Source organism: Engystomops pustulosus, chromosome 4, assembly GCF_040894005.1.
Source record: "Engystomops pustulosus chromosome 4, aEngPut4.maternal, whole genome shotgun sequence".
Classification (NCBI taxonomy): Eukaryota; Metazoa; Chordata; class Amphibia; order Anura; family Leptodactylidae; genus Engystomops; species Engystomops pustulosus.
In genome coordinates, this window is record NC_092414.1 from 127,795,548 (window position 1) to 127,808,389 (window position 12,842).

At 40.0% G+C, this 12,842-nt stretch overlaps 1 long non-coding RNA gene across 2 annotated transcripts in view; it reads left to right on the top strand.

Moving 5' to 3' along the window:
• The first annotated feature begins 506 nt into the window (after positions 1–506).
• The window catches only part of LOC140125641 (uncharacterized), a 110,193-nt gene continuing 97,857 nt past the window's right edge, over positions 507–12,842 (top strand). The window contains exon 1 of one of the 2 annotated variants that reach the window (XR_011854664.1): positions 507–800. This is a non-coding gene — a long non-coding RNA (uncharacterized lncRNA). Of the gene's footprint in view, positions 801–1,223; positions 1,602–12,842 lie in introns of those variants that run through there. The other variant, XR_011854665.1, reaches the window with a different exon arrangement.

Here is a 12,842-nt window from a genome sequence, read left to right on the forward strand (position 1 = left end):
TCACACAGCTCACCTATACGCACACTCACACAGCTCACCTATACGCACACAGCTCACCTATACGCACACTCACACAGCTCACCTATACGCACACTCACTCAGCTCACCTATACGCACACTCACTCAGCTCACCTATACGCACACTCACTCAGCTCACCTATACGCACACTCACTCAGCTCACCTATACGCACACTCACTCTGCTCACCTATACGCACACTCACTCTGCTCACCTATACACACACTGCTCACCTACACACACACACTGCTCACCTATACACACACACTGCTCACCTATACACACACACTGCTCACCTATACACACACACTGCTCACCTATACACACACACTGCTCACCTATACACACACACACAGCTCACCTATACACACACACACAGCTCACCTAAACACACACACACACAGCTCACCTAAACACACACACACAGCTCACCTACACACACAGGTCACCTATACACACTCACTCAGCTCACCTATACACACACACACACAGCTCACCTATACACACTCACTCAGCTCACCTTTACACACACACACAGCTCACCTATACACACACACAGCTCACCTATACACACACACAGCTCACCTATACACACACACAGCTCACCTATACACACACACAGCTCACCTATACACACACACATACTTCCCCCATTCCTCTTCTTCTCACCCTGTCCCAGTGCAGCATGAGAGTATGAGACCTGCAGTGATGTAAGAAGCATGTGATCAGTCACATGATTCTGACATCACCGCAGGTCCCGTACAGTAGGACTTCGGGGAGAGGTAAGAGCAGTGCGGAGGCTCTTCTCTGGGAGAACGGGTGCAGTTCTGGGTAGCACCCGATCTCCCTTACAGAGGTCAGGAGGGTCTGGCAGTGCTGGATCCTCCTGACCTCCGGACTATAAGACGCAGGCACTTTTTAGCAAGATTTTTTCTTGCTAAAAAGTGCGTCTTATAGTCCAGAAAATACGGTAAATGAATATATATTGAAAAGAACTTCAAGTCATGATTCGGTGGTAAATCATAGTCCTCGGATATTGTTCTGCCTCCTGTAGGATGATCTGGAAGGGACTGTTACAAGTTTATAACTAATTATTGCAGTCTAACAGTTTCCACATGCATGTTTGATCAGTTTTTGCTGCATTTTGTCATCCCTTTGATCGTCACCAGCGACGCTGCGGTCAGCAGTAAAAAGTAGAAGCCACCATGTTGGCTTAGATATTCGTTCCCCATGATGTCAACGATTTTTAACATGGACCACAACTGCGACAAAACAATGCCAAAAAATAGACAAAAACCCAATGATAAATCCCCCAACTGTAATGAATCCAGCTGTTAACACTAAAGTTAGCTGTATACAACTTTTTAAAAGTCACAGAAAATTGCACAAAAGCTCACCTGGTCTCAGGAACTAGTCTGACTAGAAAGAGAAAAGCTAAATCTCCCCCAATGGGATTGAGTCCATTGCACATCACAATCAAGTGCATGAAAAACACCTGTGTGAAAGGAGCATCTTAAGGCTTGTTTAATTGATTGTAAAGATTCTAGTAATGCCGCACTGCTGGTGTCGTATTAAGAGGCCATGTAAGTGAAACCACAACCAACTATAAGTCACAGATGGGATGTGGCAAGAGGTCATGAAGAAGAGTAGTAATAATAATAATAATGACAATAATAATAAGATTTATAATCTTTATTTAACAGAAACATACCATACATCATACAATCAATTCATTTTACCAGGTTGAAGACACAGAAAGTGAAGTTCAAACAATCATATATAAGCCTGTTGATTTTATTCTGAATTATAATCCCACTTTATACATACAGTAGACCTGAAATTGTAGCAGATTTTCAATTTTTCATGTTTTTGATAGTACTACTCATCCAGAAATGAATATGATATGGAAGAATTTTATACAAAGAAGGCTACAATAGCAAATGTCATTTTATACTAAATATGAATGTACACTCACTAACAGCTCTAGGATTTTTGGTGAGCAGTAACTCATTTAGTGGATGGTGTTTACTGGCTAGATTTTTACTGAATTGCTGCTTACAAATAGTACTCTCAGATGGTGCTGTAATATTTGAAGGATAAGGAGACTGTTCAAGGTTACTTGTACAAAATATATGGATGCAGTATGAAGGATGAAGTAGTTATATAATATAAAGATTAGGAACATCACCCAGCCTCATCACCCAGTTATATACTTTATAGTGATCCTGTGGCACCCATAACATTTTAGATGAATACTGTTGGATTGCCCTTTTCTAAAATATTGTAAAATTAAAATAAAACACTTGCAAATAGCTCACTTCTAATCATGTCATAGTGTAAATTTGTTATTCTCTATTCTATCACATTGCTGTGCCAGCTATTATTATAGTTATTTCAATAAAATGGTACTAGTTTATGAAAAGTTGACAGGTGATGAATAGTTCTAAACACAGTGAAAAAATGTAAAATAATGATTTCCTGACAGTTTGATTATTTTTTTCTTAATTTAAAACCTAATAACTAAGTTGATAATGCCTTCTATATTGTAATCTTTTCATGTATTTCATTTCATCTTGTCTATAATCCTGCATGTTCCCTGTGATCTTAGTTGAATAGGAAAGGGTGTTTTGCATAAATATGCTTTTAGTGAAATGTGATGCATGAGTGGTTGGCAATATATAAAAGTAAAATTAAACAAATTGGGAATTATTAGGAGGAGTAAATGAAGTGCATGGTGTTAAGTTTATCTACTAGTATTTGTACGAACATGAAATATATGAAAATGATGAGGATATAGTTACAATTGCACCGCCCATGGTTCAATTCAAGTTCCATGTGACCTATCTGAATTCTATGTGAAAGGCAATGAAAAGGTTTTTTGTGAATTTGTAAATACTGTTGTTAATAAGGGAAAGCTTTCATAAAAATAAAAAGTAAAACATTATTGTGGAAACATACTTATTATTTTGGAAACATTGAATTTACTAGTACTGTAGGGAGAACCCAAATCTGATCAGGCAGATGTCTATCACAAGGTTTCAACTAATCAAATTTTTGTGTATCCCTAAAATGTCATTGTTACTACCTTAGTAATGTGATTGTGCCCTTTGTTCAGAGTATATAATGTTAAGAGCACTTTTTATTACCAATGCTACTATATCTGCAAAAAATACACAAAATTGTTGTAGAATGTTTCATCATTTTTCTCATTTTTTTTGCATGTTCAGGATTGCTCTTGGTAGCAAGTCCTGACTTTATTTCATATTCCAGATTAAAATATGGGCTAATTTGATTAAACCTTACACTGAATGTTTAAGTGGCTTACTAACGTGCATCTTATGATGTGCATTTCAAGTAACACCGAAACATGTAAACTTACTGAATTATATAATTTAATAATATTCCATCATTTTAATTTCACATTCACATTCACCAGTTGAAAAGTAAATTTAAGTGATAACAGGGAAAGTAAAACTTAGATTGGATATAATATATGATACAAGGAGGGTCATTTACTAAGGGTCCGATTCGCGCATTTTCGTCGGGTTTCCTGTATTTTTCTGATTTGCACCGTTTTTCCCTGATATGCCCCTGGATTTTGGCGCACACGATCGGATTGTGGCGCATCAGCGACGGCATTCAGCGCCGGAAATTGGGGGACGTGGCCATCGGAAAACCTGACGAATTCAGGCGCTTGACACGCGCTTACCTGCACCAGGAATAGCAGCGACACCTGGTGGACATCGGGTGCACTACCTTAGTGAATCGCCAGAAGACCTGAATCCACAATGGAGAACACGCCGCTGGACCGCGACAGGACCGGGTAAGTAAATGTGTCCCAAGGAGTCCATCTGTAGCTGAACAGCAGTGCCAATCAACACAAGTTAATTTCAATGTACCAAGCACATTTATGTGCAAGGGGCCTGGGTCTAAGGTTTTTGACATTGGGGTTGCCTTGGCAAACCAAATGTACAGTTTTGCTGTGATGTTATATTAAAACCACAGCAAAATTGCAGTGTGAAAACTGAGTCCTTTGACTCGACATTTGATCAATTAAGTTCATATCTGACAATATCATCAGTTAGAGTTTAGTCAAGAGACATTTTTCTCTTATATTTCATGTACTAAACATTGCATGTTTGGGTCTGGGCTCAACCACAGCAGGTAACCATTTAACTGCCAACACGATCAGGGATGCAGGTCCTCGAACACGAACCAGAATCAAACTTTCAGGATAAGGCTCTTACAAATTCAGCAAACCTGAAAGGGTTAACTCATTCCTACTGCAGGGCTAAGTTCACACCTACATTCCAACAGGTTTCATTACACATCACATGTTTAATACAGGAAAACATATTTTATTTCACTATTAATAACTGATGAGTAATGGAAGAAAATGAAGAGTCTATGATGATCAGAAGGTGAACAGTTTTCATTATGCTCTTCTTAAAGGGCGAATGTAACAGAAAACCCACATGCAAGTGTGAACTGGACCATAAATAACAGGCTTGACATGGAGTGAAGTGTAAATCTAAATCTAAAAATATTTTTTGTAAAAGCTTGAAATAATAATAATTTTAAAGCTACAGATACAATCAATTATAACAATATATAATAATATTAATAATATATCAATGTATTTATATGAGTAAAAAATAAGTTGTTGAACAAAAAACAAAGAGTCATACATACAAAAAATTAGCTAAAGTCAGCAGTGGTGAATAAAAAAACTCAGTTATGGGGTGCAATTGCCTTGAGAATGGAATATAAAGTAAAGTATATGTCTTTGCAAATTATATAAAACTTTGTAGAATACTGAGAGGACATGTACCATCAGTTTACTGATGGTAGAGTAGTCCTACCAAATAGTTCCTGAGGAACTATGCTTCTCGGGATTTCTTTTATTATTATTTTAAATGGCGAAATTGCAGCAATATAGAGTTATATAAGTTATGCTAATCAGTCTGGGATGCTCCAGATACATCACCGGAGCACATCAGAGTGGCTTATGTTATAATTTGCTCACTCCCCCATTACGATATAAGTTCTTCCTGGTCCCACCGGTTCCCACTGCATAGAGCAGCTGACGTGCGAGACCTGGTGGGACTTGGATTGTAATGGGTGAGCGAATAAATTAAACAATGAGGCACTCTCAGCTGCTCTGGTGATATAGCCAAAGCCCTTAGACTGATTGGCATAATTTTTATAACTCTATATTGAGTTATAATAGGGAGCAAAGTTCCTCAGGAACTGCTTAGTAGGATGCACCTACCATCAGTAAATTTATGATATATATCCTTTAATAATAAATTTGATTGTAAAGTATGAATATGCTTGTAACATGGCCATGTACTGTACATGGTAGATAAGGTTAAATGCTGATAAATATTAAATAATTCACCCAGACAACATGTAAAAATCTAATGCTGTATATATAATAAATGGTGTAAAATGTTATGTACAGACTGGCAGTAAATAAATCACATTAAAACATCTGACAGCAGGATCAAGGATTATGAGCCAAACACACTTACATACTGGTGTGTGCCCCTTTTGTCAAGATCCACTTCTCATGCCCTTGTTTTTATGAAAAAGGGATTTAAAAATCATGGAAGAGTGTCTGAGGGGTTCTAGGCTCCATTAACAGTTATAAAACCTGGAGCCCATCAGGCTCATTTGCATAACGTTTACAGCATTTTTTGTCAAATTAAAAAGGGCATAAGAAGCTAAAAGAAGAGTGCATCCTGCCAGAAGAGGCCCCCACCAGCATGTTAATGTGCTTGGTTTACAATCTTTGATCCTGGTGGTAGAAGTCTTTAAAAATGTTGTAATCTGTTCTTTAAAAAGTAGCAATTTTTAAAAACTTTCACAGACATTTAAAAAATAATATGTTACCAATTTTATAATGTAATCAGCATAGGTAGAGGTACAGAGGTGCACTTTACGGGGGCAGACAGACTGGTCTTGGGGCTTTCCATATTCCCCGTTTCATCAGTGTATGAGCTGTGCTCACTTGCCAATAGAAGAAGACAACCCAAGCCACAAACTCGGAGACAACCTGCTCTATAATTTGCTGAAATATATTTCTATATAATCAGGCAGTCAGCTCAGATGCAGAGCCATAGAACTTACAGCCATGTGTGAGACCATAGAAAGATATTAGGACGTGTGCTAACAATGGCTAGTACCTATCCAAAAATGATGTTTGTGTGCATGCATCTTAAGCCTCAGTAGGTAGAGTTTGTGAGTTTAGGAAAACTGGCCAGGATTTATACTCTAATCTCATGATTAGGTAATTTGAGAATTGGGCAATGGTGATTCAGCAGTATCTAGTAAAGGCAGTGTTCCGGTTCCTATTGGACCTAGTGATCACTTGTGGCGCTAGGATATATGGAACTGCTTGACCTTATAAACCAACAATGGCTCTGCAGGTCATTGCTGGCCTCATGGTTGACTACAAAAAAATCAAGTAAAAACTTCACTCACAAACACACAAACACAAAACATTGTACCGTATTTTCTGGACTATAAGACGCACTTTTTTTCCCCAGAAAATGGGGAAAAAACAGTGGTGCGTCTTATAGTCCAGATGTAGGGAATGGAGGGCATCTGGCTGCGCTCTGCCAGCTAATGCTGGCAGTAAGCGCAGCCCTTCACAGTGAAGCGCAGCGGCTGTGCTGAGTGCCGCTGCGCTCCTCTCCTCTTCTCAGCCCTCCACTGCTGGAGGGAATGGAGGGCTGCACCCCTGCGCTCTGCCAGCTCTGATGTATATCATGTATATCAGGGCACTGATATACATGATAATTATGGCAGCAGTGGAGAGAGAGAGGGGGAGGAGAAAATCACTGACAATCCCCGCTTGTAAGTAGCCCGAGAGGAGCCGAGCCTGTACAGCGCTGTGTCTGACCTGTAACTTCTCTCCCAGCACAGGATCAGATAAGTGATTAGTGCTCCCTTCCCCCGGGTCTCTGCTCTCACACTCTTAACCACTTGTTGCCTGGTATGTAGTGGCTGCTGTCCCCCTGGTAGATTGTAAGCTCTTGTGAGCGTTGTACAAGCACTGTCATCTCCTGTGTCCCCCTCCTCATAGATTGTAAGCTCTTCTGGCCATTGTACAAGCACTGTCATCTCCTGTGTCCTCCTCCTTATAGATTGTAAGCTCTTGTGGCCATTGTACAAGCACTGTCATCTCCTGTGTCCTCCTCATAGATTGTAAGCTCTTGTTACCTTTGTACAAGCACTGTCATCTCCTGTGTCCTCCTCCTCATAGATTATAAGCTCTTGTGGCCATTGTACAAGCACTGTCACCACCTGTGTCCTCCTCCTCATAGATTGTAAGCTCTTGTGGCTATTGTACAAGCACTGTCAACCTCCTCTGTCCCCCTCCTCCTCATTGATTGTAAGCTCTTGTGACCATTGTACAAGCACTGTCATCTCCTGTGTCCCCTCCTCCTTATAGATTGTAAGCTCTTGTGGCCATTGTACAAACACTGTCATCTCCTGTGTCCTCCTCCTCCTCCTCATTGATTGTAAGCTCTTGTGACCATTGTCACATATACTCATACCTATACAACCCTGGTAACTCTTGAGACCCCCTGACTACGTGCCAGAATAATTCTATCTAAAGATAGGCTGCTCGCCCCTGCCCCTCTCCAAAGAGGAACATGGCTGCACTGCCCAGTTATTTACTGTTACTTTTTTAAATACTTTGAAATACTATTTGGGGAAAAAACATTTTTCTTATTTTTCCTCCTCTAAAACCTAGGTGCGTCCTATGGTCCAGTGCGTCTTATAGTCCGAAAAATACGGTAATTGTTTGCCCAAGAGTATACATATTATATATCAAATTGACCTATTTAAAACATTATTTTCGTTTAATAATAAAAAATTTTAAGAAAATAAAAACTATAAGTACTTTTTTGAATAATTAAATAGCTGAATGTGTCATTGCAAACATTCTTTTCTGTATCTCACCAAGAGAAAATGTAAAGGTAGCTGAACCAACGCATCTGTAAAACCACTCAAAATTATCTGGGCATTAAGGCCTCTTTAGGCCAATTCATTAAAGAAGCATGTTAAACGCTTATTTAAAATTTAAACAAATCTATTTCTAAGCATATTATTAATCTTACAAAAATTCTGTGAACCTCCAAAGCAAACTAAAAAAATGTATATAGGTTCAAGATATCCAAAATGAATCCTTATAGCTAAAACAATTCACAGCTAATTTATTTTATCTATGCTGTATGAGTTTACTATTGAATAATTCATTAAAGTCCTTGGGATATGTTATAATATAACAATGTTCTCCAGTGTGAATATGCATTCACTTCCTTCGGGCAATCTCAGAATTAAGAAATTTAAAATGTTGCTCACAAAGCATTTACTTTCTTTTCAATACTTAAAAAATAAAGGTGCAAATCTAGTTTTCTGGTTGCAAAGTCCAGTTCAGTCATTTGTGTCCTGTAATGTTATGTACTGTACATTATTATTGCACCTGACCTCCTTTTTATGAATTAGATTTGCTGCAGAACTTGCATGGTGACTCAATTGTGTTATGAAAGAGCTTATTAACTTGGCTGCCATCCCAACTGAGTTTTCTGGCTCTTGCCAGCTGGCTAAAAATAATTCAGAACCAAATTAATTAATGAAGAACGTTTACACATCTGTACAGCTGGGAGGGTATGTAGCAGTGGGGTAGGAAAAGTACTGATCACTAGTATAGTAGATTCACAGGCATACATTCCTTAGAATAAAGAATGGTCTTCAATTAGAAGAATCTGAATTAATTCTCAATCAATTCAGAAATATAATGTACCGTTCTGCTAAAGTGAAATTTAGAAAACAAGATCTACATGTCCAAACTTCATTACACAGAGGAGACAGTCATAGGGTCTGTCAGGGTCCTCTCCTTTCTCTTTTGCCATACTTTTACCCTCCATCATGGTGTGAAGAGCTTTTTTGGATTGGGCAGATAATAAAGAAGGTAGAGCTGAAGATAGCGATATCAACATATACCACATTGGTGTCTTATTTGAAACAGTGCAGCATGGCACAAATGTCCCTCATCGAGGCCCAGTCATTGGTGCTTAGGTGCTGTTTGTCAATACTTCTAGCCAACCGGGCATTCTGGAGCTGTAACTCAACTACTGTCTGCTGCTCCTGCCCACACACCATTCCCAGTATAAGCAAAATTGAATTCTACATAGTTGGTACATCTCATATGAGGCTGTGGATGAGAAGGCTAAAGTTGTGCAGGGTGTGAATTCTGAAAATGTGCACACACACCACCCACTTTATGCAGTAGCTCAGGCAGGTCTGTGTAGTTGGCCAGGATTCTATATGCCAGTAAGTTCAGCACATGAGCAATACATGGGACATGTGTCAACTTGGCTTGGCCCAAAGCTGCTACAAGGCATGGGAACAAAACATTTTGAAAATAGTGTAAATGTAAATAGTGTAGGTTTTTTTTTTCAGTTTTGTTTTCGCAAATTTTTAAATTTTTTTTTAAAGTTTATGCTTTTGTAAATAATTGCAGTTGATCCAGAGAGTTACCGTAGGAATCCAGAGAGTTGCCCTAGGGGTCCAGAGGTAATTTTTCAAAATTTTGGGCGGTGTGCAGACTGTGGTATCTAAAATGATAGTATTTAAAAGGTCAGCAATTTTGGAATTGTCCCAGTCAGCACCAGGGATCATTGGTAAGATGGGTCAAATTTACACCTTGTTTCTATTGCATGGGGGCAAAGAAAGCTGAACACTTCCTTTGGATCATGTGAACAGGCTTGGTGATGGTTGTGTCACATCCTCCATTTGGCAACAGATTGCCTTGTCACTTGGGAGGCAATGGTAGAGGCTTAGACAACAAAAGAAGCAGGGGAAGTCTCAGGTGTTTCCTTGGTTTGATGTGTCATCCACTGCAGCTCTCGTTTTGTTTGCCAGGGTCCTGGTCATACACCTAGTGCTCAGATTGTTGCTCATTTCAGGGACACAAAGCAAGCAAATGATACATATTCTGTCTTCTGAAAATGGCCTAAAGAAAGCAACATCAGGGAGAGCCTCTGGATCAGCCTCTGCGTGCTAAGCCTGGGTACAGTGGGCAGTATCAGGCCACTTCATGGCTATGTGCTGCCCAATGTGCATTTGCAACCTTTTGTATCTGCTGCTGGCTACCTAGGGCTTTGCGAACACCACCTCTTCCTCTGAACTATCATTGACTTTGAGTTTAGGACATCATCATCCCCCTCAGATCACCGCTGCCCTCATTGATAGATGTCCTGCGATTGTCCGCTGTCCACATCCTCATCCTCCAACATAAGTTTTTGGGCATCTGGGAACTCTATGGGGCACATTTACTTCCCCGATCCTGTCGCTATCCCCACTGTGCATTGTCCGATGATCATGGATTCTGGCGCAATTCACTAAGATTGTGCGCCCAATATCCTGCACGTGTCGCTTGCCCGCTCAGGTCCGCCGGAGTTCACCTTCTTCCCGGAGCATGTAAGTGCATTGTCTTGCGACACAATTTAAATGTTAAATCCTGCGCTCAGTCCAAATCCATTGGATCGTCCGACGGACCGCCCCCCGATTTGTGTCACATAAAAGCCGGTGCGATTGGGCCAAAATCCGATCGTGTGCGCCATAATCACCTTTTAAATGCAGAGCAAATCAGTAATTGTCAGGCTATCTGATGTTTGTGCGGTCCGCGGACCCTTAGTAAACGAGCCCCTATATCTGCAACTGGATCAGGGGCAGGTAGATGGCCCACTGAATCCCTGCTAGGTGAGTTATCTTACAGCATTTGTGACTGCTCTTTGACCTGTGATTGAGACATCCTTGCCTTTTTGAAAAGGAGTGAGGTGGCTTTGCACAAAGAGGGGGAGATGGTTGAAGGCAATCCAATGGAACTTAAGGCACTCTTTTCAATGTAATTGACCAAAACTGCCTTAACTTCCTCTGGCATCTCCATTCTGGGAAGACACATGCAAAACTTCATTGTCTTGAAATGGACAATTATTTGAAATTTCTAGCTTTCTCTCACTGTCATTCTAACTGTCCCGGAACAATGCTACTCTTGTCCACTCATCACTAACCATACGTTAACATAATTTTTTAAAATTATTTTTTATTGTTTCTTTGTTTATTTTGATAATATGTTGTTATTTAGAGTATTTTCCATAGCCCATTTTTGTCAGTGAAACTGCCTGTCACGGGTGGTCCTGTGATGCATATCGCCTCCCAGGGCAAGCGCGCCGTCTTCTCTAAATTTAAAGGACCAGCGTGCCATTAAATGGCGCCAGTCACTTCCACTAATTCCATATAAGCCTGCTTCTATCTGCAAAACGTTCCGGATCTTTGTGCCTATGCCATTGAGAAAGCTTCCCTGCAACATTTCTGAGTGTTCCTGCGTGTTCCTGCTCCTTATTCCTGTGTTCCTGCTCCTAAATCCTGTGTTTCCACTCCTGTGTGTTCCTGCATTCCCGTGTATCCCTGCTCCTGTGTTCCCAATCCTGCATTCCTGTGTTCCTGTGTCCCGTATTCCTGCGTTCCCAGTCACATCTGTCTGGACCTCCTGTTGCTGACCCCGTATTGGACTTGACCTTGCATCTCTGCTGTCTGCCCTGAGCCTGTGCCTGGACCTTACCACGAGACTGTCTTGCGCTAAGGTACTTCGGCTGCAACCATGGGCTAGTCACACCTGTGGAACGACCTGGTGGTACCCTAATGCAGCAAGACCATCCTGCTTTGCAGTGAGCTCTGGTGAAGACCAGGTGCCACTTAGACTCTGGTCCCAGGTGTTGGCTAGTACCACCTTCCTCAGTGGTCCCGAGGATCCACACATCCTGAATCCTGACACTGCCATGTTGTTACCACCATTTTTTCAGCTCTATACCCCTTACTACTCCCATTTTACAGTGATTTTTTTGGTGTTATAATTAAGGTGTTCCATTGATATCAATCTGGTGCGTGATTGGGTTCAAGTTTGTGAAGAAGTCCTTGTTCTAAACCAAAATTTTTCCCAGTACTTGGGCGAACTCGATTTTGCCCAACCCACTCAGCACTACTCACAAACCCAAGTGATCTTAATTCTAGACTTCTGTAATCCTGGATATATACTGTAGTCAAAAAAAAAAGTAAAAAGGAATTAATTTGCATTGCTTTTCTCAGTTTACTAAGACAGGAAAGTTGTTTAGGATTGATAATGGATCTTATGATATGTAAATTAAAAATGATTTCTGTTTTTTATTAGATTTCTTTTATCTTTACAGCAAATGACTGACACCTGTCTGCTCGGAGGAAAAAAAAACTGATTGAGGGAAAAAAATTAAGAAATGTGATTAGCCAAAACAAAGCTACATAAATGAGTTTATTATATGGAAACTAAGAGTCATTTTACCAGGTGAGAAGTAACAAGCTGTGAAGTAAACACATAAGAAGGCTTCTCTCTTCTCAGAGTCTGCTGCCCTCAGGGCTCTGCTATTTTGGCCAAAGATACATGTTGCTCATACTTTTTAAATTAAATTATTTCAGGCAGCTTTTTGGCATGCAATATAGCTTTAGAGGATACATAAATCATACAAATTACCATCGCAAAAGAGAAACTGCAATTACCCACAAACTCTGACATGTCAAAAGGTGTTTTAATTTGATAAGTTAATAAATATTTCACTGTTCCAGGCTGTAATTACAGCTTCAAAAGTGACACTAACCATCTTGATGTCAGTTGCCAAATGATCCTGCATTTGTTTAATTCATAATATCAGTGCTATCACATTATTAGTTTGGAGTTCAATTAAACAGATACCATGATCACACATATATACATC